This window comes from Microcaecilia unicolor, chromosome 4 (assembly GCF_901765095.1).
Source record: "Microcaecilia unicolor chromosome 4, aMicUni1.1, whole genome shotgun sequence".
In the NCBI taxonomy this organism is placed as follows: Eukaryota; Metazoa; Chordata; class Amphibia; order Gymnophiona; family Siphonopidae; genus Microcaecilia; species Microcaecilia unicolor.
Genome location: NC_044034.1, coordinates 345,230,081 through 345,256,039, shown reverse-complemented (window position 1 = coordinate 345,256,039; position 25,959 = coordinate 345,230,081).

The window sequence follows — 25,959 nt, the reverse complement described above, 5'->3', positions numbered from 1 at the left end:
GGGGCACCTAGATGTGGGTACAGTGGGTTTCAGGTGGGTTTTGGAGGGTTCACATTTACCACCACAAGTGTAACAGGTAAGGGGGATAGGCCTGGGTCCGCCTGCCTGAAGTGCACTGCACCCACTAAAAACTGCTGACACGCCCCCGTGAACTTTGATCGTCCCCGCGATGGAAAGCAGTTGAGGACACCCAAAATCGGCTTTCGATTATGCCGATTTGAGCAACCCTGAGAGAAGGACGCCCATCTCCTGATTTGTGTCGGAAGATGGGCGCCCTTCGCTTTCGAAAATGCCCCAGTTAGTGAACATACCCCTAGTTTACACACATACAGTGGTGGAAATAAGTATTTGATCCCTTGCTGATTTTGTAAGTTTGCCCACTGACAAAGACATGAGCAGCCCATAATTGAAGGGTAGGTTATTGGTAACAGTGAGAGATAGCACATCACAAATTAAATCCGGAAAATCACATTGTGGAAAGTATATGAATTTATTTGCATTCTGCAGAGGGAAATAAGTATTTAATCCCTCTGGCAAACAAGACCTAATACTTGGTGGCAAAACCCTTGTTGGCAAGCACAGCGGTCAGACGTCTTCTGTAGTTGATGATGAGGTTTGCACACATGTCAGGAGGAATTTTGGTCCACTCCTCTTTGCAGATCATCTCTAAATCATTAAGAGTTCTGGGCTGTCGCTTGGCAACTCGCAGCTTCAGCTCCCTCCATAAGTTTTCAATGGGATTAAGGTCTGGTGACTGGCTAGGCCACTCCATGACCCTAATGTGCTTCTTCCTGAGCCACTCCTTTGTTGCCTTGGCTGTATGTTTTGGGTCATTGTCGTGCTGGAAGACCCAGCCACGACCCATTTTTAAGGCCCTGGCGGAGGGAAGGAGGTTGTCACTCAGAATTGTACGGTACATGGCCCCATCCATTCTCCCATTGATGCGGTGAAGTAGTCCTGTGCCCTTAGCAGAGAAACACCCCCAAAACATAACATTTCCACCTCCATGCTTGACAGTGGGGACGGTGTTCTTTGGGTCATAGGCAGCATTTCTCTTCCTCCAAACACGGCGAGTTGAGTTCATGCCAAAGAGCTCAATTTTTGTCTCATCTGACCACAGCACCTTCTCCCAATCACTCTCGGCATCATCCAGGTGTTCACTGGCAAACTTCAGACGGGCCGTCACATGTGCCTTCCGGAGCAGGGGGACCTTGCAGGCACTGCAGGATTGCAATCCGTTATGTCGTAATGTGTTACCAATGGTTTTCGTGGTGACAGTGGTCCCAGCTGCCTTGAGATCATTGACAAGTTCCCCCCTTGTAGTTGTAGGCTGATTTCTAACCTTCCTCATGATCAAGGATACCCCACGAGGTGAGATTTTGCGTGGAGCCCCAGATCTTTGTCGATTGACAGTCATTTTGTACTTCTTCCATTTTCTTACTATGGCACCAACAGTTGTCTCCTTCTCGCCCAGCGTCTTACTGATGGTTTTGTAGCCCATTCCAGCCTTGTGCAGGTGTATGATCTTGTCCCTGACATCCTTAGACAGCTCCTTGCTCTTGGCCATTTTGTAGAGGTTAGAGTCTGACTGATTCACTGAGTCTGTGGACAGGTGTCTTTCATACAGGTGACCATTGCCAACAGCTGTCTGTCATGCAGGTAACGAGTTGATTTGGAGCATCTACCTGGTCTGTAGGGGCCAGATCTCTTACTGGTTGGTGGGGGATCAAATACTTATTTCCCTCTGCAGAATGCAAATAAATTCATATACTTTCCACAATGTGATTTTCCGGATTTAATTTGTGATGTGCTATCTCTCACTGTTACCAATAACCTACCCTTCAATTATGGGCTGCTCATGTCTTTGTCAGTGGGCACACTTACAAAATCAGCAAGGGATCAAATACTTATTTCCACCACTGTAACTGTCACTAGTCTATAACTTGTGTGTGCAACTTTGAGTGCTAAGCATCAAATTGTGCACAGAAGTTTGTAGAATTTGGGGGTGTGAGTCACTAAGGTGGGATTCTATATATGGCGCCTATAAAATCCACACGGAAAACATTTTCACCTAAGCGTATTCTATAAGCGGTGCCTACACTTAGACACGGTATATAGAATGTGTTTAGTTGATATCCCAGGCCCTAAAACTATGCACATGGCGTAAATCCCGGCATGTAGATTTATGCGCAGTGGGCCAAATTCTGTAACTACGCATGTAAATTTTAGAATGCCCACAAAACACCCATTCCACACCCATAACCACACCCCTTTTTTTGCAGTGTACGTTAGAAGTTAGGTGCAGTGCGCTACAAAATACACTTGGTGAATTGTGCACACAAATTCTAATTATTGCCAATTAGTTCTCATTATTGCTTGTTAAGTGCTTTTATCAATGCTGATTGGCTTGTTAAGCCAATTAAGTTATGCGCATTGTTACAGAATACACTTGGATTTCGGCGCATATCTCTAGGTATGCTATATAGAATCCAGGGGTAAAAGTGTATATATTGAAGGTAATTTCATTATAGGGCTCCTATGTGAAATGCCCAAAAAAGTGTCTATTTTATGTCCGCATTATAAAGACCATGAAATAAACCAATCTCACTAGAATTTATACCTTAAAGACATGTATATCGGGACTTTCAGAAGTGTCACCCAGCATCAATGCACCATAATCGTCATTAGTCCAACCATAAATCTGTTTTTTAATTTTTACAGTTTCACTTATAGCTATCATTTTTTTAATTCTTCTTAATTTTTCTCATTTCAGATATAGAAAACTATGAGGCATATTTTCAAAGCACTTTGGGAGGCTAAGTTCCATAGGTTTCTATGGAACTTTGGGAGGCTAAGTGCTTTGAAAATGAGCCTCACTATCTTTTACTAAGCTGCAGTAAAAACTGGCCTGCGGTAGTATGGAAAACAGACAAAGCAGATACTTATATGGAAAAAAACAGTATTTAATTGAAATTTGATGAAAATAAAATCAGAAAGCCCGACACATGCCGTGTTTCGCCCAACTGGGCTGCATCAGGGGCTAATGGATATCTGTGTGATCATGTACCTTCCACTTTAAAAATCTATTTGTCGAACTCACAAATGTACAGTGGAATACAAGGACAACTTAACAGAAGGCACTTCAAATAGAAAAGTCACTCTAATGCCGTAGGTCAAAAAAAGTGACCTACGACATTTGATGCGATGAAGCTACAAAGTAGTAAATTTAATAAGAATCGGAGAAAATGTTTCTTCACTCAACGTGTAATTAAACTCTGGAATTCGTTGCCAGAGGATGTGGTAGAGGCGGTTAGCTTAGTGGGGTTTAAAAGGGGTCTGGATGGCTTCCTAAAGGTAAAGTTCATAGACCATTATTAAATTGACTTGGGGAAAATCCACTGCTTATTTCTGGGATAAGCAGCATAAAATGTATTGAACTTTTTTGGGATCTTGCCAGGTATTTGTGACCTGGATTGGCCACTGTTGGAAACAGGATGCTGGGTTTGGTGTGTCCCAGTGTGGCAATACTTATGTGTACTTATATACTCAAATCCTCAAATATAGGGATTCAATATAATTAGGGAAATATTTAAATCAAATAAGGAAAAAGAAAACATGAAAATAGCTAGCTGAATGCCTACATATCTTCTACGACAAAGTTCATGATGAGGTCATCAATTTAAGCCAGCAAAATTTGATGTCATGGTTAAAATCAACAGCTGATTGTACATGATTTTATTTCTTTGCTAGCACTGACTCCATCACTCTCAGATTTGTGGCTTACCGGATACAGCTTGAACGTAATGCAAATATTGCTATCTTTTGTTGCTTAATAAATAAAACACTTGATATACGTGGAGTGCTTAAATGTTAAAGACCCAGCCATCTTTGTTATTACCTTACGATGCACACTTCAACAGTTTCACTCAAAAAGAAGTTTGCCAGAAACTGGCATCAGGCCAAAAACGGGCCTAGTGATGCAAAGAAAATCGGACGGGTGTCACCAAAAAGTAACTATATAAAGTAACTAGATATTATATTACTGATTACTGAAAAAAGTAATATATTACAGTTATTTATGGTGCAACATTTTTATTGATGAAAGATCAAACGTCATATCAGTAAGTATCCAACATAGCACATTCCAAATCAAGCTCTTCCAAAGTTACAAAGGGCAACTTATCATCAACATTTTACATATTCATCTTACCTTAATCTTCCCTAAACCCCCCTCTTACCCCCCTCCCCCTCACCCCTCCCTGCTTATAGTGACTAAAGCATCACAACCACGACAGGTATAGCCTAGGAGCACTTTAAGCATCCTGTGATCCCTTAACCTAAGGATATGTGCAACCCAGCCACCGCTGCCTTGCAGTGTCCGGACATCTGACGGTGACATTAAGACTCATGTATTCCCTATCCCGCCCACCTACTCCTCCCCCCCCCCCCCCATCCCTCCAGGAACCTGAAAGAACTCATCTTTATCAGCATGTGGAGCTCCCCCTGCATTGAGAAGCAGACTACGACCTCTGGGGCTAAGGATTCGCAAATAAGGGCCCCAGACTGCCAAAAAAGTGATTCTCTTTCTCTTTGAGAGCCTAGTCTCTTCGGCCTCCCAAGACACCATCTGATGTAATTGATTCCTCCAGTGCCAGTATGTTGGGGGGTCTTTCACCGTCCAATATTGCAAGATGCACTTCCTGGTCAATAGACACATCTTACGAAGCAGCAGCGTTGCAAAACGGTTCTGACCTCTCACCGACCCCGGGACATCCAAACACAATTGTTCGACTGTCCTCGGGACCCGAATTCCCAACTTCTCCCTCCAGAAAGCCTGGACTTGAGTCCAAAGTCTTTTTATGGTGGGGCAGCTCCAAAACATGTGTAAAAACGTACCGGGACTCTTTCCACATTTAATACAATCTGGACTTTGATTCCCTCCCATATGATATTACAGTTATTTAATTACATTTGCACAAAAGTAACCATTACAGTTACTCATTACTATTAAAAGTAATATATCACTAGTAATATATTTCTTAGTAATATATTACTGCCCACCGCTGGCCACTGGTTGGTTTGTTTAGCTGCACCTTCTCAGATTTTTGGATTGCTGCTGTGGCCCTTCCATGCCTCTCTTTCTCCTAGCTTATGCCAGTTAGCCATACGATTTCCAAGCTTAATCGCTTCACAAAGCCACCACCGGTCTAGCTAAAATGGACGTGTTCACCCGATAAGATAAACAAAACCAGCTTGATATGGATGAGGCAAATTTAAAACTTTCCTTTTAGAAAGGGAGATGAAAAACAAATACGCCTCTCCTGAATGTCCTGTATTGTGTAGTCTTCAAATATCAACCACAGAAAAACCATGGATATTTAAAGGGTCCTTTAAAAAAAATCAACTCAGTGCGGTTGTAGTCCAAATAATTCTCATGTAGTCCGTTGATGTCATCAAATTGAGAAATCCAAATATGTCCTAAGGATAGTCCTTTTATTCTTTTCTTTATCGTTTTTCAGGTTCACAGCTCTTTTTTTAAATTAACAGCTCTACACAAGAGTTTCGACAAAAAGGCGTCTTCAGGAGCCATTCAAAAGCCACCTATTACGTGTAGTCTTGATTTACCCACATCAATATATTTTCAGCGCTTCACCATGGACGAGAACTACTGGGATCCAACGGCCATCAAAGCTCTTTTGCTGTGCTAACTTACCAGCATACGAGTACCAGTCCTGAATATTTGCAATACCTGGCCAACTTCTGGCTCAGTCCCCAACTGTCCTGGTGGTACCCAGATAGTGCTGGGAGGGGAGGGGGTGTCAGGGAAGTTTCAGAAGCATTATCCAGATAATGGTCCCAATGAGCAGCACCCATCAATGTAGGAAGTCTATAACTTACATGCCGCAGTTGGGGGCCCTTTTACAAAGCAGCGGTAAGTCCAATGTGGGCTTACCGCTTGCTAAAAGGGAAGTACCACCTGGCTACCGCAGCAGCTCCCACCCCCAGCGCGCACCATTTCCAGCGTTATAAAAGTATTTTAATTTTTGTAGCACCGGTGTGTAGTTGGTGGTAATCGGACAGTGCTGAGTGCTGCCCAGTTACCACTGGGGTAACGCAAGAGCCCTTATCGCCACTTCAGTGGGTGGCGGTAAGTGCTCCCCACCCAAAATGGGCAAGCAGCAAGTGCTTCATTTGCCGCAGTCTATTTCTTTAAAACAAACCCTGCCTTTTACCCACTGCGGTAAAAGGGGGCCTTGGCGCATGTCAAAAACACTCGCTGATGCCAGTGCAGGCCCCCCTTTTGCCGCAGCTTCATAACAGGACCCCTCGGTGCCTAACTTTAGAGAAGTCTTTGGAGTGGAGGAGTAGCCTAATAGTTAGAGCAGTGGGCTGAGAGCCAGGGTTCAAATTCCACTGTAGCTCCTTCTGATCTTGACTAAGTCACATGGAGGGGCATTTTTGATATGACGTCTAAGTCTGACTTTGGACGTTTTGCACAAAAAACGTCCAAAATCTGAACAGGAAAGAAGGTCATTTTCGAAAAAGAAAAATGCCTATCTTCCCCCCCCCCCCCCCCCCCCGAAAATACTGTTTCGAACATGGTTTTATGCTTTGAACATTTTGTTTTTTGGCACATTTTTGAAAAAAAAAAAAAAGAAGTGCAAAACGTAGAAAATCAAGCCATTGGGATGTAGGAGGAGCCAGCATTTTTAGCAGACTGGTCCCCTCAGATATTCCAGGAGAGCAATGGGGCACCCTAGAGGACACGTCTGTGCACTTCATAAAAATGCTCCCCAGGTATACATCTCAGCTTTGCTCCCTTATCTTGTCCCTGAGCTCTCTGAAATCCACCCAAAACCTACTGCCCCCCCCCCAATGTACACCACTACAATAGCCCTTATGGGTGAAGGGGGTAAAGCAGGGTTTTGGTGACTTTTGGAGGGTTCACAGTTTCCACCACAAGTGTGACAAGTAGAGGGAGATAGGGACCCGAGCCCCCACTCCATAGTGCACTGCACTGACCACTACGCTACTCCACGGACCTACATGCTGCTCTAATAGACCTGGCTATAAAATCTTAGGCTGTCATAGAAGCTGGTAAGTCATATTCTTATTCACAGTTTTCGGGGGGGGGGGGGGGGTGAAGAGGTCATCCCTGATTCCCTCCAGTTGTCATCTGGTCATTTAGGGCACCTTTGTGTGCCTTATTTGTTATAAAAACAGGTCTAGCTCAACATCTTAGTTTTAGTTTTGTTCCATTATGTCTGAGAAATGTCTCTTATTTTCGAAAGAGAAGGGCGCCCATCTTCCGACACAAATCGAAAGCCGATTTTGGGCGTCCTCAACTGCTTTCTGTTGCGGGGACGACCAAAGTTCATGGGGGCGTGTCGGCACCGTAGCGAAGGCAGGACTGGGGCGTGATTAAGAGATGGGCGTCCTCAGCCGATAATGGAAAAAAGAAGGGCATCCCTGACGAGCAGTTGGCTGACTTTACTTGGTCCATTTTTTCTTGCGACCAAGCTTCAAAAAGGTGCCCGAACTGACCAGATAACCACCTAACCCCCTCCCACCCTCAAAAAAAAAACTTACTTTTTTTTTGCCAGCCTCTAATGTTATACCCAGCTCCCTGACAGCAGTATGCAGATCCCTGGAACAGTTTTAGTGGGTGCAGTGCACTTCAGCCAGGCGGACCCAGGCCCATCCCCCCTACCTGTTACGCTTGTGGTGGTAAATGTGAGCCCTCCAAAACCCACCCGAAACCCACTGTACCCACATGTAGGTGCCCCCCTTCATCCCTTAGGGCTATGGTAGTGTTGTACAGTTGTGGGGAGTGGGTTTTGGAGGGGGTTGGGGGGGGTTCAGCACCCAAGGTAAGTGAGCTATGCCCCTGGGAGCAATTTGTGAAGTCCACTGCAGTGTCCCCTAGGTTGCCCGGTTGGTGTCCTGAGATGTCAGGGGGACCAGTGCACTATGAATTCTGGCTCCTCCCATGACCAAAGGGCTTGGATTTGGTTATTTTTGAGATGGGCGTCCTCGGTTTCCATTATGGCCGAAAACCGGGGACGACCATCTCTAAGGTCGACCATCTCAACAGTTAGGTCGACCATCTCTAAGGTCGACCTAAATGTTGAGATTTGGGCGTCCCCGGCCGTATTTTCGAAACGAAAGATGGCCGGCCATCTTGTTTCCATAATACGGGTTTCCCCGCCCCTTCACGGGGCCGTCCTGCGAGGACGCCCTCATGAAAACTAATTAATTAATTAATCGATTATGCCCCTCTAAGTCTTAGGAATGCCCAATTCCTGCCCTTAGCATGTCCCCGACAAGCCCCCTTGAGATTTGGACACACTGCAAATGAACAGTATAGAAAAACATCTGAAAAACAAGTTTTGAAAATACTGATTTGGACGTTTCTGTGAGAAAAATGTCCAAATGCTGTTTTATGCCACTTTTTAGATGTTTTTCTCTTTTGAAAATGAGCCCCATAATCCTCTATTGCCTCAGATTATGAGCCCTTCAGGGAAAGAAAATGCCTACCCTACCTGAAAGTATATTACTTCAATGGCTTGGAGGGGTTATATAAGAAATTAAATAAAATTCACGTTACAAATAAAGTTCAAAAAAATTTGTAATATCCACAGATTATACAGATGGTTGTGGTGGCTTCATTCCTACCCTATGCCCTTATCAGTTTGGAACTAATCTTAGGGACTTTTTGTTTTGTATGGTTTGGCTTTTCGTAGCTGCAGCTCTCTTCACCATACTGCTTGAAGTCTGGATCATGGAACACACAGCTGTGTATTAAATCCAGGTCATATCTAGGTGGAGAAGCAAGTTGTCCTTTTTGAATGTCAACAGCAGCAGACTTCTGGATGGTGTCTGTGAGTAGTAACCACAAGAAGCATTGTGGGAATTGATGCTGTTGGAATTTAGTATAAATCTTTGATGGAATTATACAATTAATAGAGGAGTACTAATGAAATCATAAACGAAATTACTGTTAATCTAGAGCATGCTTTTGTCTTTAATTCAAGTGCACCCTTTGTGAAAAGAATCAGTCTTATCTGCACTCTACTCCTGGTATTGTCAAACCCAACTTATCCGGCACACCGAAAGGTAGTGTGTGGTTGGCATGCAAACCCGTAGAATTGGGAATTGAAGTTTTTCCATTTCTCCTTTGGCTCAAGACTTAAGTAAAATTCCTATCTGGGAGAACCATGGTCATTAGAGGTGAAAGCTGCACTTCACCTCAAAGGACTTGTGGCACAAGCGGACCCAGTAGCCCTCCCACCCTGAGGCTCTCCAGTCCAGAGCACCCCTGGCCCCACCCCCCGAGTCAAGGAACCCCTGTCCTGGGTACTCCTGACCCCGTACCCAGCATAGGAAGGCCCTCATCAGAAAGCTCTCATGCTGCAGCATCTCAGACCAAGAATACTTACCTGATCCAGGGAGGCATCATTGGAATTCTCGTCTTCCACCGCCATTTTGAAAAATGGCAGAGCGGTGACTTAGGATACACCATTAGGGTCAGTCTTCCAAATAAGAGATTGCCTCTTGTTTTGGGAAACATGTCCTTATTTAGTAGACTGACTCCCAGTACCATGTACCAATAGAGAACAGGCCCTACCATTTTCCACGATGATGGTGAGATGGTTAAGTATTATTGGTCCAGAGAATGGTACCACTGAAAATCCATGGATAGGGCTGCCTAGGGCACTCATCTGGGGGCCATTTTACAAAGCGGTGGTAAGCCCAATGCGGGCTTACCACCCACTCTTCCGGGACTACCGCCGGCCCAATGCGGCTGCCACCGATGGTTCTGCCCCGAGCGCACGCCATTTCTGGGGGGAAAATAAAACCCCTGGAAATGGCTCGTGAGGCAGTAATACTGTTTCTACCCCTACAATAATCGTGCTCAAGTTGAGTGGTTCCTGATGAAGCCCTGAAGTGGGTGAAACGATCTGGGCCCCGCTGAATAAGATTGAAAGTCACCAGTTGGAGTGTGGGATATCAAACCAGCCATGAGAAAGCTAAGTTCATTTACTTAAGCCATGCTGTAGCTTGGAAAGTTTTTTGTACTCAGTAATGTTTTGAGTGATCAGTCCTATTTGAAAACCTGTGGGGAAAGTATACCCTATGAAAGAGACAAGATCACAGGCACAAAAATCTTATATAGATATCAGTGTCCTGTTGATCAGACCTTGGCAGAGACCTTGGTTTCTGAGGGTATTTCCCATTTGTTTGTCATTGCTGACATTTATCCTTTGCACGACCCTTTGAGATTGTGTCTGGCTGTTTTTCAGTCTTTATAGTATTAGATTACCTAAGTAGGATTTACAGCCCATACTATTCAGGTAATCGTTACTGCCGGGTTAGCGTGGGAGCCCTTATCGCCACCTCAGTGGGTGGCGGTAAGGGCTCCCTGCCGCATGGCCAAGTGGTAAGAGTTCTCTCATCGTGTGGCCATTTTTTGGAGGGTTTTTACCGGCTGCGGAGAAAAGGGCCCTGGTGCTTGGGAAAAACGGTCCCTCCCACTATCGCAGGGCCCTTTTTTCCACAGCTTAGTAAAAGGACCCCTAGGGTAGCAATCGCCATTATCCATACTCTGACTCTGATATTCGAAGGCACTTATTATTTATTCTGGACTTTTGCGAGCTCACTTCTATTAAGGTAGAAGATAATTGCTTGACCCTTCATCAGCAGCTAAAGCTAACCGCGCATCGGTCTGAATATTGGCTGGTGCCCAGTTAACTTCCGGGTGACCACAGTGATGGGAGATGTGCATACACCAGCACTGAATATCTGGGTTCAGTTCAACCCTTGGCTGTGAGCGGCTCAGACACCGCTTCCCGCTGTGGGCTAAATATTGGGCCGTTGTATTCTATACAGGCACAGTCCCATAAAGCAGGAAGGCAGACAGTCCACAAAATCCACACTGGCGAACAAGCAACAAACCAAATTGCAGACTGAAGTGATCCAAGATAAATTCATTCGTAAAGCATCAGAGCTGTAGGAGTCGCCCGACTCGGCCACGTTTCGCCCTTAGATGGGCTCTGCCTCAGGGACTAATAATACCAAACTGGTGTGAAACACCAAGCTTGAAAAAAATTGTCTTTCTTCTTCATAGATACAAGTCCTACCTCTTTTGGCACTGACTATCTGGGCAGACTGCCACAGCACTATCCTGGCAGTGGAGCCATGAGTTACCTGGTTAGCAGCCCTAACTTTATCTGGTAGCTACCCGGGTACCGATCTGACTATTGCCAGTACCCTTGTTAAGCACAGGTTACCTCATTATATCCAGAGATTCTGTGCCAGAACTCTTTGCCAGAGGATGCAGTAACAGCGGTTAGCATATCGGGGTTTAAAAAAAAGGTTTGGCCAAATTCCTGGAGGAAAAGTCCATAGTCTGCTATTGAGACAAACATGGGGAAGCAACTGCTTGCCCCAGGATTGGTAGCATGGCATGTTGCTGCTAATTGGGTTTCTGCCAGGTACTTGTGACCTGGATTGGCCGCTGTTCGGAAAACAGGATTCTGGGCTAGATAGATCATTGGTCTGACCCAGTATGGCTACTCTTATGTTCTTATGTTTTTATCCAGGTATGGTTCAGCACCGATTATCCTCATATAAAAATCCCATGGCAGCTGGCGTTTAAAAAAAAAAAAAAAAAGCTGCCCGCTATGGACTGATGAGTGACTCAAGTATGTTTGCAAAACTTAGACCTTCAGGTCCCTGTATGCAGTGGATTAGAACCAACATCGGAACAGGTGATACTGATAAAACACAAAAAGAGGAGTGAGCTGATCACCCTGAAATGGAGAGGTTGCAGGAGTCACGTCAACAATGGGCATTTTTGGATTATGATTTATGGATCATGGTTTGAAAGGAGGGGAGCACTGACCAATACAGAGATGCTCCACCTACCACGCTAGGATTTCCCAGTTCTTGTCTGCTGAGTTATTTGCAAATGAGAAGAGAAAAAAAAAAAAAAAAAGAAACCCTTCCAGACCTCTTATGAAAAAGCAGCAGTAAATTCCTGGACTGGCTGTCCAATAATTAGACCTTTGATAATGTGGATCTTATTTGCAAGTCAAATCAGGCATCAAAAAACACAGAGACTGCCCCCGTGTTAAAAGACTGTCTGTGCAATTTAAAGAGTCTCAATGTGCTGATGGTCACAGTTCACTGAGTAAGTTGTTGCATTTTAGACAGTTTTAAACTCTGAGACCCTTGGGCTCTGTGCCCTGGAGCAGCTGTGGGCCAGACAAAAGCAATTTCTTTCACACAGAGCAAAGCCTCATGTGCTGTGAACTTAGCCCTCTCTGTTTGGTGTTAGAGATCCCTTAGTCTAAATATGGCACGCGGCACGGCTTGATAGAAATCATTTCCAGTAAGCAAGGAAGTTTCCTCAGCAGTTTTCAAAGCCGCCTCAGACTCAGCCAGGCTCCTGGGAGACTACTTAACTGGTCATTAGGGAGACGGCAAAAAGGCATGGTGGAATTTCAACACCGAGATGTGTATCCTCAGTGAAAGACCTCCTGAGATCCCACTGGCCCATTGACTGCAGGCATTGTGAGGCTAAGAGATTTTATTAATGTTGATGAAACTCTGTAATGAAGTGGTGCTCTAAACAGGCTGTGATTTGTGGACAGTTGGAAAGATGTTGTGTTGCGCTCCATCCAGGTTTGTCTGTGATGCATTACTGCTTGTTAAGCTCACCATTTGGGCACCTAAGAAATGCAAGCTGTGGGATACAATACCTCTGTTGAACAACTCTGTGCTGAGTACAGGCAACTTTAGCTGTGAAGCAACCTATATTTATTTATTTACTAGTAAAAGAGGCCCGTTTCTGGACCAAATGAAACGGGCACTAGCAAGGTTTTCCTCCCCAACACCCCCCCTTCTCACCTACCGACCCCTTGGTTATTCAGACACCATTGCTCCATACACCGTACGCCATTGCTCCGCCCTCAACGTCATCACATTTGATGCAAGGGCGGGGCTTGGTGATTTCACCACCACGAACCCGTGTTGAAGGAAGTGACGTCAGTGGCTTGGCTTCACTGACATCAGTGTCTTCAGAATGTTGAGGGTGAGTTTTATTATATAGGATTTGGATTTTGCTCACACCTTTTCAGTAGTAGCTCAAGGTGAGTTATATTAGGGTACACTGGTTATTTCTCTGTCCCAGGAGGGCTCACAATCTAAGTTTGTACCTGAGGAAATGGAGGGTTAAGTGACTTGCCCAAGATCACAAGGAGCAGCAGTGCTCTAACCACTAGGTCACTCCTCCACTAGCAACATTCCATGTAGAAGCTTGCCCTTGCAGATCAGCAATGCAGCCGCGCAGGCTTCTGTTTCTGTGAGTCTGACGTCCTGCACGTACAGGACGTCACACTCACAGAAACAGAAGCCTGCGCGGCTGCATTGCTGATCTGCAAGGGCAGGCTTCTACATGGAATGTTGCTAGTGGAATAGCAACATTAACATTCCATGTAGAATCTCAAGTATTTATTTGTTTAGATTTTGCTCACACCTTTTTCAGTAGTAGCTCAAGGTGAGTTACATTCAGATACACTGGATATTTCTCTGTCCCAGAAGGGCTCACAATCTAAGTTTGTACCTGAGGCAATGGAGGGTTAAGTGACTTGTCCAAGATCACAAGGAGCAGCAGTAGGATTTGAACCGGCCACCTCTGGATGTCAAGACCAGTGCTATAACCACTAGGCCTCTTCAGGCCTAAAAAATATCACTGGAGCTTTAGAATGGCCAGTTTATTATTTTTTGAAATCTAATCTAATCCTGTATTTATAGATTGCTGAATCCCTCAAAGGTCCAGAGCAGTTTACAGTAAGAACAACTACACTATACAGTGTTAACAATTAATCAAGAATTTTCAAATAAAGAGGTCTTAGGGCATTTGTGAAAAGAATCATAACAGGATTCCTTTTTTCTCAGATAAGGGAATATCATTCCAAATTTCAACAGTTCTATAAGAAAAAAAAATGATTCCAGGATCTTTTTATATCAAACAGCTTTAAAGGATGGAAATATCAACATGTAGGAATCTTTTGTCCTGGAGAAATCTCTAGTTATAGAAAAGTTACTAGTTGGGTTGTGTGTTTCTGGTGCCAAACCATTTCAATTTTAAACACAGAACAAGCTAATTTGAACATTACTCATGCTTTAATGGGACGCCAATGGACAGAGGTCAACAATGGAGAGACACAATCAAACTTTCTGTACAGTGGGTGAATGTCTTCAAAAAGGCAGTAAATAAACCCTAATAAATAAAAGAAGTTGCAGAAGTAATAGGCATCACAGAAACTTGGTGAGAAGAGGATAGGCAATGGGACACTGTGATACCGGGGTACAACATATCTAAATGATAGAGTGGATTGAAATGGTAGAAGGTGCCCCCAATTCTCCGTGGTGAAAGTTTATTTTATAATTGTATCTGGGTACCGGCTAAAGCACCAGGGACCCCGGTAAGCATCAGGGCTAGAATTCAGCAAGGTGATGCTGATACCTGGGAGTGAAGGGAGGGGTGTGATGCTACCACTTGGGGGGATTGGAGAGGGTTGGGTTGGGTCAAATGATGATCAGAGGGGCGTCTGGGATGGGTCAGGTGTGGATCAGGGAACTGGAACAAGTTTGTATCTGGAACAAAGCTGGAGACCTTACACCTGTTTTGTCTACAAAGTGTTTAGTGAAATTTTGAGTATATAAATTGAGGCACTCATCCCTAGTAAATTGTCAAAAAGGCCAATTTAGGAGCATAAATCCATTGAATATTGGGCCCACGCAGTATAAGCACATAAAGAGCAGCTATTAAAAGCTGCAATGCAGCCTGATGGGAGAATTTTTCAGCTTCCTTCCCTCCTGCTTTCCTTTCTCCCCTACCCCTACCCAAGATTCTCATCAATTCCCCCCCTCCCCCAGGAGAACGGTCCCCTGCTGTGTTTGGTAACCTCATGTCTCAACCAGGATATGATTCTGCCGCAATAAATGTCAGACTGCAAATTAAATGAGCCATGGGAATGTCAAGCATTTCCTACATAATATGTTCAACATCACCTTGGCTCCTTTTGGACACAATAAATTGTTCCATAAATCTAAACAAAAACAACAAAAAATCCTACGCTGGTATAGAGAAGTGAATGTGTGTATGAAATACAAAACATTGCTAGACTGAATGCATTCACTGCACTGCCACCAGCGTGGGATTCTTTATTCTTAACAGCTGCTCTGACTTATATGGCCCCTCACCTGATTCAGAAAGCTGCTAGAGTCCTGCAGCATACCACACCTAAGAGTCTTCTGAGTGTTTACTTCCTGGTTGCTGCACTTCCCTTTTATAGCTCTAGATGGGGCATTGACAGATGACCTCACTTCCTGGCTAGTGGCTAAAGATATATAAGGAAATGCTCTACAGTCCTCTACAGTCCTCCAGTGCTTCAGCAACAGCGCAGTGTTGCCAGATGGGAGGTTTTCTCGCCCAATTGGGCGGGTTTCCGCGACCGGTTGCAGGCAATTTTTGACGGCTGCTGGAAATTGGGCAGCTTTTTCGCAGCCGCGTTGCGGGTTTGGGCGCTTTTCCAGCGGGGCTTCTATTGGTCCAATTTGGTCCAATACAAGCCCCGCGGAGGCGGGGCTAATGACGTAGGAGGCGGGGTAATGACATCAGAGGCAGGGTTGGAGGCGGGGTTGATGACGTCAGGGCGGGGTTAATGATGTCAGGGGTGGGGTTTGACTTTGTGCGGTTTGGGGCTGGTTTTGGGAGGGGAAAATTTTTTCAATCTGGCAACCTTGGCAACAGACTTCCAGAGTTCGGTGCCTGGCCAGTTCCTGATTGTTACATTCTTCCAGCCTTGCTGTTCCAGCTATTTCTTGGCCTCAACTCCGTCAGATCAGCCCCCAAGGGGTCTTTTCATAGCCATCTTCTAGAACGCTGCAGTCTTGTTCCAACCAGTCTGCTAAGCTCTGCCTAGTCCTACACTCCAGCTAGCCAGGTCCTACCTTCTCCACCTTTTGGACTCTGCCAGGCGGTCCCATCAGCAGCTGTCGATGAGGACCTGCACAGCATTTATGCCACACAGTAGAGCCAGTCTCGTCACAGCCTAAGGGCTCATCTTCCCCAACCATGACAATGAAACAGTCACCATCCACTGTGGGAAGCTATAGGAAGCACTGCAGACCTTGCTCAAACTTTTGGAGATATCTGAATCATTGTTCAGATTTTCTTTAAGTTGGCTATCTGTGAGTCACATGACACAAGATCCAGCAAATGAGCTCATTAAAATTTTAATTAGAATTCCGGGTGATGGAGAGCTCCAGAGTGCCTAGCTCTAATGAGCTAATTTTACAGCTGCTCTGGAGCTGTCAGAAGACGAAGGAACCACAAGCATGCTTGTGCTCCCTACCTCTCCCCCCTGTGACCCTCTCTGCAGGCAATTCCTTGGTGGTCCAGTGGACCCCAGACCCCCACACCTGACACCAAGCCCCCGCCCCAACACCTCCCGCCAATGCCCCGACAACCCTGACAATATTCCCTGGTGGTCCAGTGGACCCCAGACCCCCCTGACACTTCTGGAAACTCTCCCCAGTGTACCTCCTTTCTCCCACCCCCCAACAAAATTCCCTGGTGGTCCAGTGGACTGCACACCCACTCGACACCTCCCGACCCCCTCCACATCTCCTGATCCCCCGCACCCCCGACAAAATCCCCCGGTGTTCCAGTGGACTGTACCCCCCTCCCCAGCAAATGACCCTCCGCTCCTGCCCTCCCCAGTACCTTAAAATAAGTTGAGTAGGTGGGCAGGAGCAACAGCTCTTCCCTCCTGCCTTGGTGCCGCCGCTTTCAAAATGGCAGCGCCCAGCTCCTGCCCGGTGCATCCCACAACCCATCCCTTCTTGATATCCCCTTGTTATTTCTCGCCTGCTTTAGCAATGATTTGCATTTTTCTTTCGTTTTTTTGTATACGTTGGATAGAACTTATGCTCTTTAAAATCTTATCAGGAGGTTGTCCGGACTACATGGTCTCTCTTATTGAGTTTGGTAAACCTAGCAATCTCTGGAGAATCTGCAACTTTTCATACTTTACCTAACCCCCTATTATGGGTATAAAAAGATTCACCATTTATAATAGATTACTTGCGGTGCAAGCAACCAAGATCTGGAAGTTGGTATCCTTTTGTTTTGACCGGTTTTCTACCTATGTACTGTTTAGAAAAAATCAGAAAACCTTACTCTTTAAAAGATTTCTGGACTCAATATAATGTCCTGTTAACGCAACCAAAACACTGATGAAAATTGATAAGAGAGTACATACCATACCGGAGTGGAGGAGTGGCCTAGTGGGCTTTGGTCCTGGGGAACTGGGTTCAATTCTCACTGCAGGCACAGGCAGCTCCTTGTGACTCTGGGCAAGTCACTTAACACTCCATTGCCCCTGGTACAAATAAGTACCTGTATATACTATGTAAACCCCACAGAAAGGCAGCATATCAAGTCCCAGTTCCCTTTCCCTATTTCAGATTCTACATGGAATGTTGCTACTATTGGAGGTTCTAGATGGAATGTTGCTACTACTTGAGATTCTGTTGCTACTATTTGAGATTCTACATGGAATGTTAATGTTGCTATTCCAGTGGCGTAGCTACGTGGGGCCTGAGGGGGCCGGGGCCCCCGCAGATTCACCCCAGAACCCCCTCCCGGTGAACCCGCCCCCGCCTACCTTTACTTTTGCTGGCGGGGGATCCCACTCCCCGCCAGCCGACGTCTTCTCAGTCCTTCCTGCTCTTCAATTTGTTTGCTGACGTCCTGCACATAATTGTACGTGCAGGACGTCAGACTCAGAGAACAAGTTCTGTTCTCTGAGTCTGACGCACGTACAACGTGCAGGACGTCAGCAAACAAATTGAAGAGCAGGAAGCGACTAAGAAGAAGACGTCGGCTGGCGGGGAGTGGGATCCCCCGCCAGCAAAAGTAAAGGTAGGCTGCAGCGGCGGCGGGTTCGCGGCGGGAGGGGGGCAGCAATGTCGGCGGTGGGGGGGGGGGGGGGCGGCGCCGGGGGGAGGGCTAAAATGTGCCCCCTCCCCCGGGCTCTGGACCCCTGTCCCACGGAAGGCTGGCTACGCCCCTGTATTCCACTAGCAACATTCCATGTAGAAGCCTGCCCTTGCAGATCAGCTGTGCAGGCTTCTGTTTCTGTGAGTCTGGTCAGACTCACAGAAACAGAAGCCTGCGCGGCTGCAAGGGCAGGCTTCTAGACAGAATGTTGCTGGTGGAGGAGTGGCCTAGTGGTTAGTGTGGTGGACTTTGGTCCTGGGGAACTGGGTTCAATTCCCACTGCAGGCACAGTCAGCTCCTTGTGACTCTGGGCAAGTCACTTAACCCTCCATTACCCCAGGTACAAATAAGTACCTGTCTATAATATGTAAGCTGCATTGTACCTGCTATGAGTGGGAATGCACAGGGTACAAATGTAATAAAATACTATGTAAACCTTTAAATTTGTTAATATTGTTAGTAACTTCATACTACTGTATACTTTTGTACACCGATTGGTATTTTATAAAAATGGCCTAGTGGTTAGGGTGGTGGACTTTGGTCCTGAGGAACTGAGTTCGATTCCCACTTCAGGCACAGGCACCTCTTTGTGACTCTGGGCAAGTCACTTAACCCTCCATTGCCCCATGCAGGCCGCATTGAGCCTGCCATGAGTGGGAAAGCACAGGGTACAAATGTAACAAAAAATAAAAAAATACACATGTTATAACTGTCTTCCTCTCTATATCTTTTGTATATTCTTGAAAAACGTTATCATCCCAAGGTCCTCCCTTGGCTTTTTTCTTGTTGTAAACCGCTCAGAACCTTCTGGTATAGAGTGGTACATAAGCCTGATGTATGTAAAGTAAAGAACTTGTGCCATAATGTGTTTCACTAAGGCGAGGAGTGGCCTAGTGGTTAGTGCAGTGGACCTTGATCCTGGGGGGGGTCTGGGCTCAATTCCCACTGCAGCTCCCTTGTGACTCTGGGCAAGTCACTTAACCCTCCATTGCACCAGGTACAAATAAGTACCTGCATATACTAGGTAAACTGCTTTGAATGTAGTTGTAAAAACCACAGAAAGGCAGTACATCAAGTCATATTTCCCTTTCCCTATTTGAGATTCTACATGGAATGTTGCTACTATTGGAGATTCTAGATGGAATGTTGCTACTATTGAGATTCTGTTGCTACTATTTGAGATTCTACATGGAATGTTGCTGTTCCACTAGCAACACTCCATGTAGAAGCCTGCCCTTGCAGATCAGCAACACAGCCGCGCAGGCTTCTGTTTCTGTGAGTGAAGCCTGCGCGACCGCATTGCTGATCTGCAAGGGCAGGCTTCTAGATGGAATGCTGCTAGTGGAGGAGTAGCCTAGTGGTTAGTGTAGTAGACTTTGATCCTGGGGAGCTGAGATTGATTCCCAGGGTAGCTCTTTGTGGCTCTAGGCAAGTCACTTAACACTCCATTGCTCCATTGTACTCTTATTTGTACCTGTATATACTATGTAAACTGCTTTGAATGTAGTTGCAAAAACCACAGAAAGGCAGTATATCAAGTCCCATTCCCTTTCCCTTATCTTGTCATATGCAGTTTTGGTAGTTTAATGGAGCTCCACAGTTTCACCTAATCCCATTGCTGTAAATGTACATATAATTTCTGCTACACTGCAAAAAAAAAAAAAAAAAAAAAAAAAAAAAAGGAAAGTACAAATAGCTCACAAATGTGATTTGATCCCTGGAAAAAAAAACCTTGAATTGCAGACTACATTTCATTCAGTTTCTGTCGCTGCCCACTGCAATGCCGAACCCTCGCTGACGGCACCGTAAGGGCTCAATATGCTTCCCACATATTTGCAGTCCAACAGTATCTAGGGATATTATAATATCTCTTCAATCTGTTCAAAATTCTGCTGCCAGTGTTGTTATGCTCATATTAGCCCTCTCCTCAAGTCACTTCACTGGCTTCCTATCCGTTTCCGCATACAGTTCAAACTCCTCTTATTGACCTATAAGTGCATTCACTCTGCAGCTCCTCAGTACCTCTCCACTCTCATCTCTCCCTACATTCCTCCCCGGGAACTCCGTTCACTGGGTAAATCTCTCTTATCTGCACCCTTCTCCTCCACTGCTAACTCCAGACTCCGTTCCTCTTATCTCGCTGCACCATATGCCTGAAATAGACTTACTGAGCCGGTACGTCAAGCTCCATCTCTGGCCGTCTTCAAATCTAGGCTAAAAGCCCACCTTTTTGATGCTGCTTTTAACTCCTAACCCTTATTCACTTGTTCAGAACCCTTATTTTATCATCCTCACTTTAATATTCCCTTATCTCTTGTTTGTCCTGTTTGTCCTAATTAGATTGTAAGCGCTGTCGAGCAGGGACTGTCTCTTCATGTTCAAGTGTACAGTGCTGCGTACGTCTAGTAGCGCTATAAAAATGATAAGTAGTAGTAGTCTTTGGGATTCCTGAATCTTGCTACTCTTTGGGATTCTGCACGGAATCTTGCTACTCCTGGTCCTTATCCCTTATTTGTCCTGTTTGTCGGTCCTAATTAGATTGTAAGCTCTGTCGAGCAGGGACTGTCTCTTCATGTTCAAGTGTACAGTGCTTCGTACGTCTAGTAGCGCTATAGAAATGATATGTAGTAGTAGTACTATTATTATCAGTGCCGTAGCGAGGGCTAATTGCACCCGGGGCGGGTTGCAGCTGCGCACCCCCCCCCCCCCCCCCGGGTGCAGCACGGCGCGACCCCCCCTCTGCGGCGCATCCCCTCCGGAGCGCATGCTTACCTGCGGGAGGGCCGATCCGCCCCAAGTGCACGTCACTCGGAGCTGCTTTGGTCCCGCTGGTTCCCTGCTCTCTCTGCCCCGGAACAGGAAGTAACCTGTTCCGGGGCAGAGAGAGCAGGGAACCAGCGGGGCCGGCACCTCCCGAGCACGTGCTCCCGGGGCGGACCGCCCCCCCTTCCTACACCACTGATTATTATGCATGCACAAGCTCCAGGGATTAAAATTACAAAGCCGCTGCACTTCTCTTCCTCACACATATTCAAGCCTAAATAGCACAGATACTCAAGGTATTACAGGGAAAGAGCTTCTTAAAAAAAAAAAAAAAGTGGACAAGACCCAGCTTAAATATACAACCACTGAAATATATCAGGTGTCTGTGGTTAGACCTCAGGTACCATCAGCATGAACCACTACAGTGCAGCACCTCAGTGGTTGTCATTTTGTGTGTAACCGCTTCACAGGGGCAAAGCCCTGCCAGATAAACCGCAGGCCAACTGAAGAGACAAACTGTCATTGCAAAACTCATATGGGAGTATAATCTACCCGCCTGTGTTTATACCGACACAGTAATTATGTCTGCCAGGAAGTTGATGTTCTATGCAGATACTCTACACTCTTGCTGACCAACTCGGGCAGGGCTGGAGGCTCCGTCAGTTAAAAGCATGCTTTGAAACCACCACACAAATGGGATATTTTAAGATAAAAAATGGCTGAAATTTATTAAGGCAATTAACGGGAGGTTTCATTGTCTGTGATGTAATTGTCAGGCTTGAGTTATTATGCTTTTTTCCTTGGTTTGTTGCTCGGTCTTTCTAAAACTCTTGCAGGCTTTTGTTTTTTTTCTAGCTATTGCACAGAGGGAAGATACATTTCAAAACCGTTTCCTGGCAGAGGAGTGCATTACTCGTAGAAGTCAACTTTTACACAGTTGTCCAACCTAAGTGTGAGTAAAAGCACATACATACAGCTTGTTTGCAGGCACTTTTATCCACAGCGAGCAGAAACTGGCTGCAGTTTTCACTTGCAAGCATACATATGAAAATTCAATCATATTATTTATTTTTTGTTACATTTGTACCCCACGCTTTCCCACTCATGGCAGGCTCAATGCGGCTTACATGGGGCAATGGAGGGTTAAGTGACTTGCCCAGAGTCACAAGGAGCTGCCTGTGCCTGAAGTGGAAATTGAACTCAGTTCCTCAGTTCCCCAGGACCAAAGTCCACCACCCTAACCACCCTAACCACTAGGCCACTCCTCCACTGTTGCTACTATTGGAGATTCTACATGGAATGTTGCTATTCCACTAGTAGCAACATTCCATGTAGAAGTCGGCTCTTGCAGATCACCAATGTGGCCACGCGGGCTTCTGCTTCTGTGAGTCTGACGTCCTGCGCAGCCTTCTACATGGAATGTTGCTAGTGGAATAGCAACATTCCATGTAGAATCTCCAATAGTATCTATTTTATTTTTGTTACATTTGTACCCTGCGCTTTCCCACTCATGGCAGGCTCAATGCGGCTTACATAGGGCAATGGAGGGTTAAGTGACTTGCCCAGAGTCATCACAAGGAGCTGCCTGTGCCTGAAGTGGGAATCAAACTCAGTTCCTCAGTTCCCCAGGACCAAAGTCCACCACCCTAACCACTAGGCCACCCAGAAAAATTGCTCCTCACTGACCATCTCTCTCCCCTTCAATCTGTTCAAAATTCTGCTGCAGAACTTATCTTCCACCAGTGTCGCTACATTCACATAACCCCTCTCCTCAAGTCACTTTATTGGTTCCCTATCCGTTTCTTTAGAAGTTCAAACGTCTCTTACTAACTTACAAGTGTATTCACTCTGCAGCTCCTCAGTATCTCTCTTCTTTTATCTCTCCCAGGGCCGCCGAGAGACTGAGCCGGGCCGAAGCCAGGGCCACCGTGTCCCCCCCCCCCAGGATCGCTGCTGACCACAGGATTTCCGCCGCTTCCGCCCCCCCCCCCCCCCCGCAACTCCAAATACCTTGGCTGGTGGGGATCCCCAAGCCCCTCCAGCAGAGGAAGCCGTCCTCCAGCGCTGTTCTTCACTCCGCCGCATTGCCTGCCCTGCCCCTGCGGCTGCTTTTCCCCTCACGTCGCGCATCCTCCCCAGCCTCTAAGGGGGGCCCGGCACCAGAGTTTTCTCTCTCCCGCTCCTGTCGGGACATGATCACCCGGGGTCCCGTCAGGAAAGAGAGAGAGACCCTTGCGCTGGGCCCCCCTTGGAGGCCGGGCACTGGGGGAATTTTGCCCTCCCTGCCCCCCTTATTGGCGGCCCTATCCCTACTGGAGGCCGAGTGAATTTTGGGTTCGGTTTCAGCACTCCCCCTCTCACCAGATTGAGTCCCCTGGACCCTGACGTTGCCACCACTCTCCCCCTCCCCCTTCAGATGCATTAAGGGGAGAAGTTAGCAATGTGGGCTACCGTTAAGTTGGGTTATTTTACCCCAAGTCATGCTATTTTAGCACAAAGGGTCTCATTTCATGAAATGGGTAAAATGCGGTAAAATAGCCCATTTTAGCCACATTGTGGCTGCCTGCCATTTTAGTGTGCTCTGTGGCTGCAGGACGTGGAAATGTGGAATAGTCCTGAAATAATATGGAAAGCCCAAGCAAAAGTAAGAGAACTGCAGAGAGGGGATATGAGTGACAACCAGTGCAATCAAGAAATTCTGCACTGGATTTAACAGGTAAAGGACACAGCTAGAAGATGGAAACTTGGAAGCGTCCTGTAATTCTGCAGCTATAATAATGTAGCCCTTGACTTTCCTTTACTGTACCGCAATAGACATATCTTTGGGTCTGTCATCAGTAGTAATGCAACCTGACAGGTCCATGCTTAATCTCTTTAATGTCTATCTTCACCACCAAGAATCCCATTTATTATCCAATCTATTGATCCACCACAAGATGTACTGAAAAGATATGTATAATCAGATTACCAATTTCACTGCTGTTCTAATTGCGCACTGTAGAGATAAGAAGTTGAAAGGTAGAGCTAGTGTGACAAGAACGCGAATCAATACCAAAGCAAACAGCAAGGACTTCGGGATGGCACAATGTTAAGGATTGCTGGAAACTGTTCCACATTGTTTGGGTCAAATTTATTTTGCTCGTCATAAAAAAAAAAACAAAAGAAAACAAAGGTGCTCAGCATTCCATCAGGGTTTCAGGCCATTCAAATCTTGTGGGCAACTCTGCTGATATCTCCTCAGAGTTCCTGAGTAATTAAGACAGGAAGGTTCAGGCTTTTATGCAAATTTTACAGGATTTCATTGAAGGAAAACAGTTTGAAAACATGAAGGAACTGCGGCATAATTACTGGCCCAACTGTCTTCCGCAAATCTCTGAAGACTTATCTCTTCAACAAAGCCTACAATGAGAACCGATAGCCACACTAGTCCACCTCACCAACCCACTCAGTTAAGAAAGCCCACCTCCTATAATTACCCTATTCACTCCCTTCCTTCTTTCTTCCCTCACATAATTTCTACACAATACTAAATGTATCTGCTATCCTGTAACGACAATGTTTACAAAACTATGTAAGCCACATTGAGCCTGCAAATAGGTGGGATAATGTGGGATACAAATGCAATAAATAAAAATAAATAAATGCAGATAGTAACATAGTAGATGACGGCAGAAAAAGACCCGCACGGTCCATCTAGTCTGCCCAACGAGATAAACTCATATGTGCTACTTCTTGTGTATACCTTACATTGATTTGTATCTGCCATTTTCAGGACACAGACCGTAGAAGTCTTGCCCAGAACTAGCCCCATTTTCAGGGCACAGACCGTAGAAGTCTTGCCCGGAACTAGCCCGACCACCCAAACATCAGCCCCGCCTCCCAATCTCTGCTAAGCTTCTGAGGATCCATTCCTTCTGCACAGGATTCCTTTATGTTTATCCCACGCATGCTTGAATTCCGCTACCGTTTTCATCTCAACCACCTCCCGCGGGAGGGCATTCCAAGTATCTACCACTCTCTCCGTGAAAAAATACTTCCTGACATTTTTCTTGAGTCTTCCCCCCTTCACTCTCATATCATGTCCTCTCGTTCTACCGCCCTCCCATCTCCGGAAAAGGTTCGTTTGCGGAGTAATACCTTTCAAATATTTGAACGTCTGTATCATATCACCCCTGTTTCTCCTTTCCTCCATGGTATACATGTTCAGGTCCGCAAGTCTCTCCTCATACTTCTTGGAACGCAAATCCCATACCAATCTCGTAGCTTTTCTTTGCACCGCTTCCATTTTTTTTACATCCTTAGCAAGGTACGGCCTCCAGAACTGAACACAATACTCCAGGTGGGGCCTCACCAATGACTTATACAGTGGCATCAACACCTCTTTTCTTCTGCTGGTCACACCTCTCTCTATACAGCCTAGCAACCTTCTGGCTATGGCCATCGCATTGTCACACTGTTTCGTCGCCTTCAGATCCTCAGATACTATCACCCCAAGATCCCTCTCCCCGTCCGTAACTATCAGACTCTCCCCACCTAACACATACTTCTCTCGTGGATTTCTACTCCCTAAGTGCATCACTTTGCATTTCTTCGCATTGAATTTTAATTAACTTTGACGGCCTATACGGTAGGTTAGACAGAAAGATGTTCAGAGGGCTATCAAGCCCAGCCTTCTGCTATAAGTTCAAAATGATTTGGGAACTAAACCACTCCAGGAACCCCAGTTTCTTCCTTTGGTCCTTAAAGACCAAATGCTACTCTTTCTTCAAAACATAGTTGGAACTGGTTTACAACCATAGCTGGAAATGCTAAACTGAGAACTGACCCTTACATTGTGCTTTTTGGGATACATTTCTTAACAGTATGTCAATGCTTTACTCAGTTGTCACTAACTACCCTGGCAGCAGGAGATATTATTTCTGTGCTGACCACTAATACAAGCCCTGGTAGAAACATAGATGTATGTGGTACAGGAATTTTCTAGCTGGATTCCCTGTAAGGATAAACTGGAGGAGGAACTAGGAAGTCAAAAAATTCATAAAAAGCATAGTTTTGGAAAGAAAGGGGACTTTTGCCTCTTTTCTGTCATTCGGAACCAAGCAGGAGCCCACAGTGTCAAA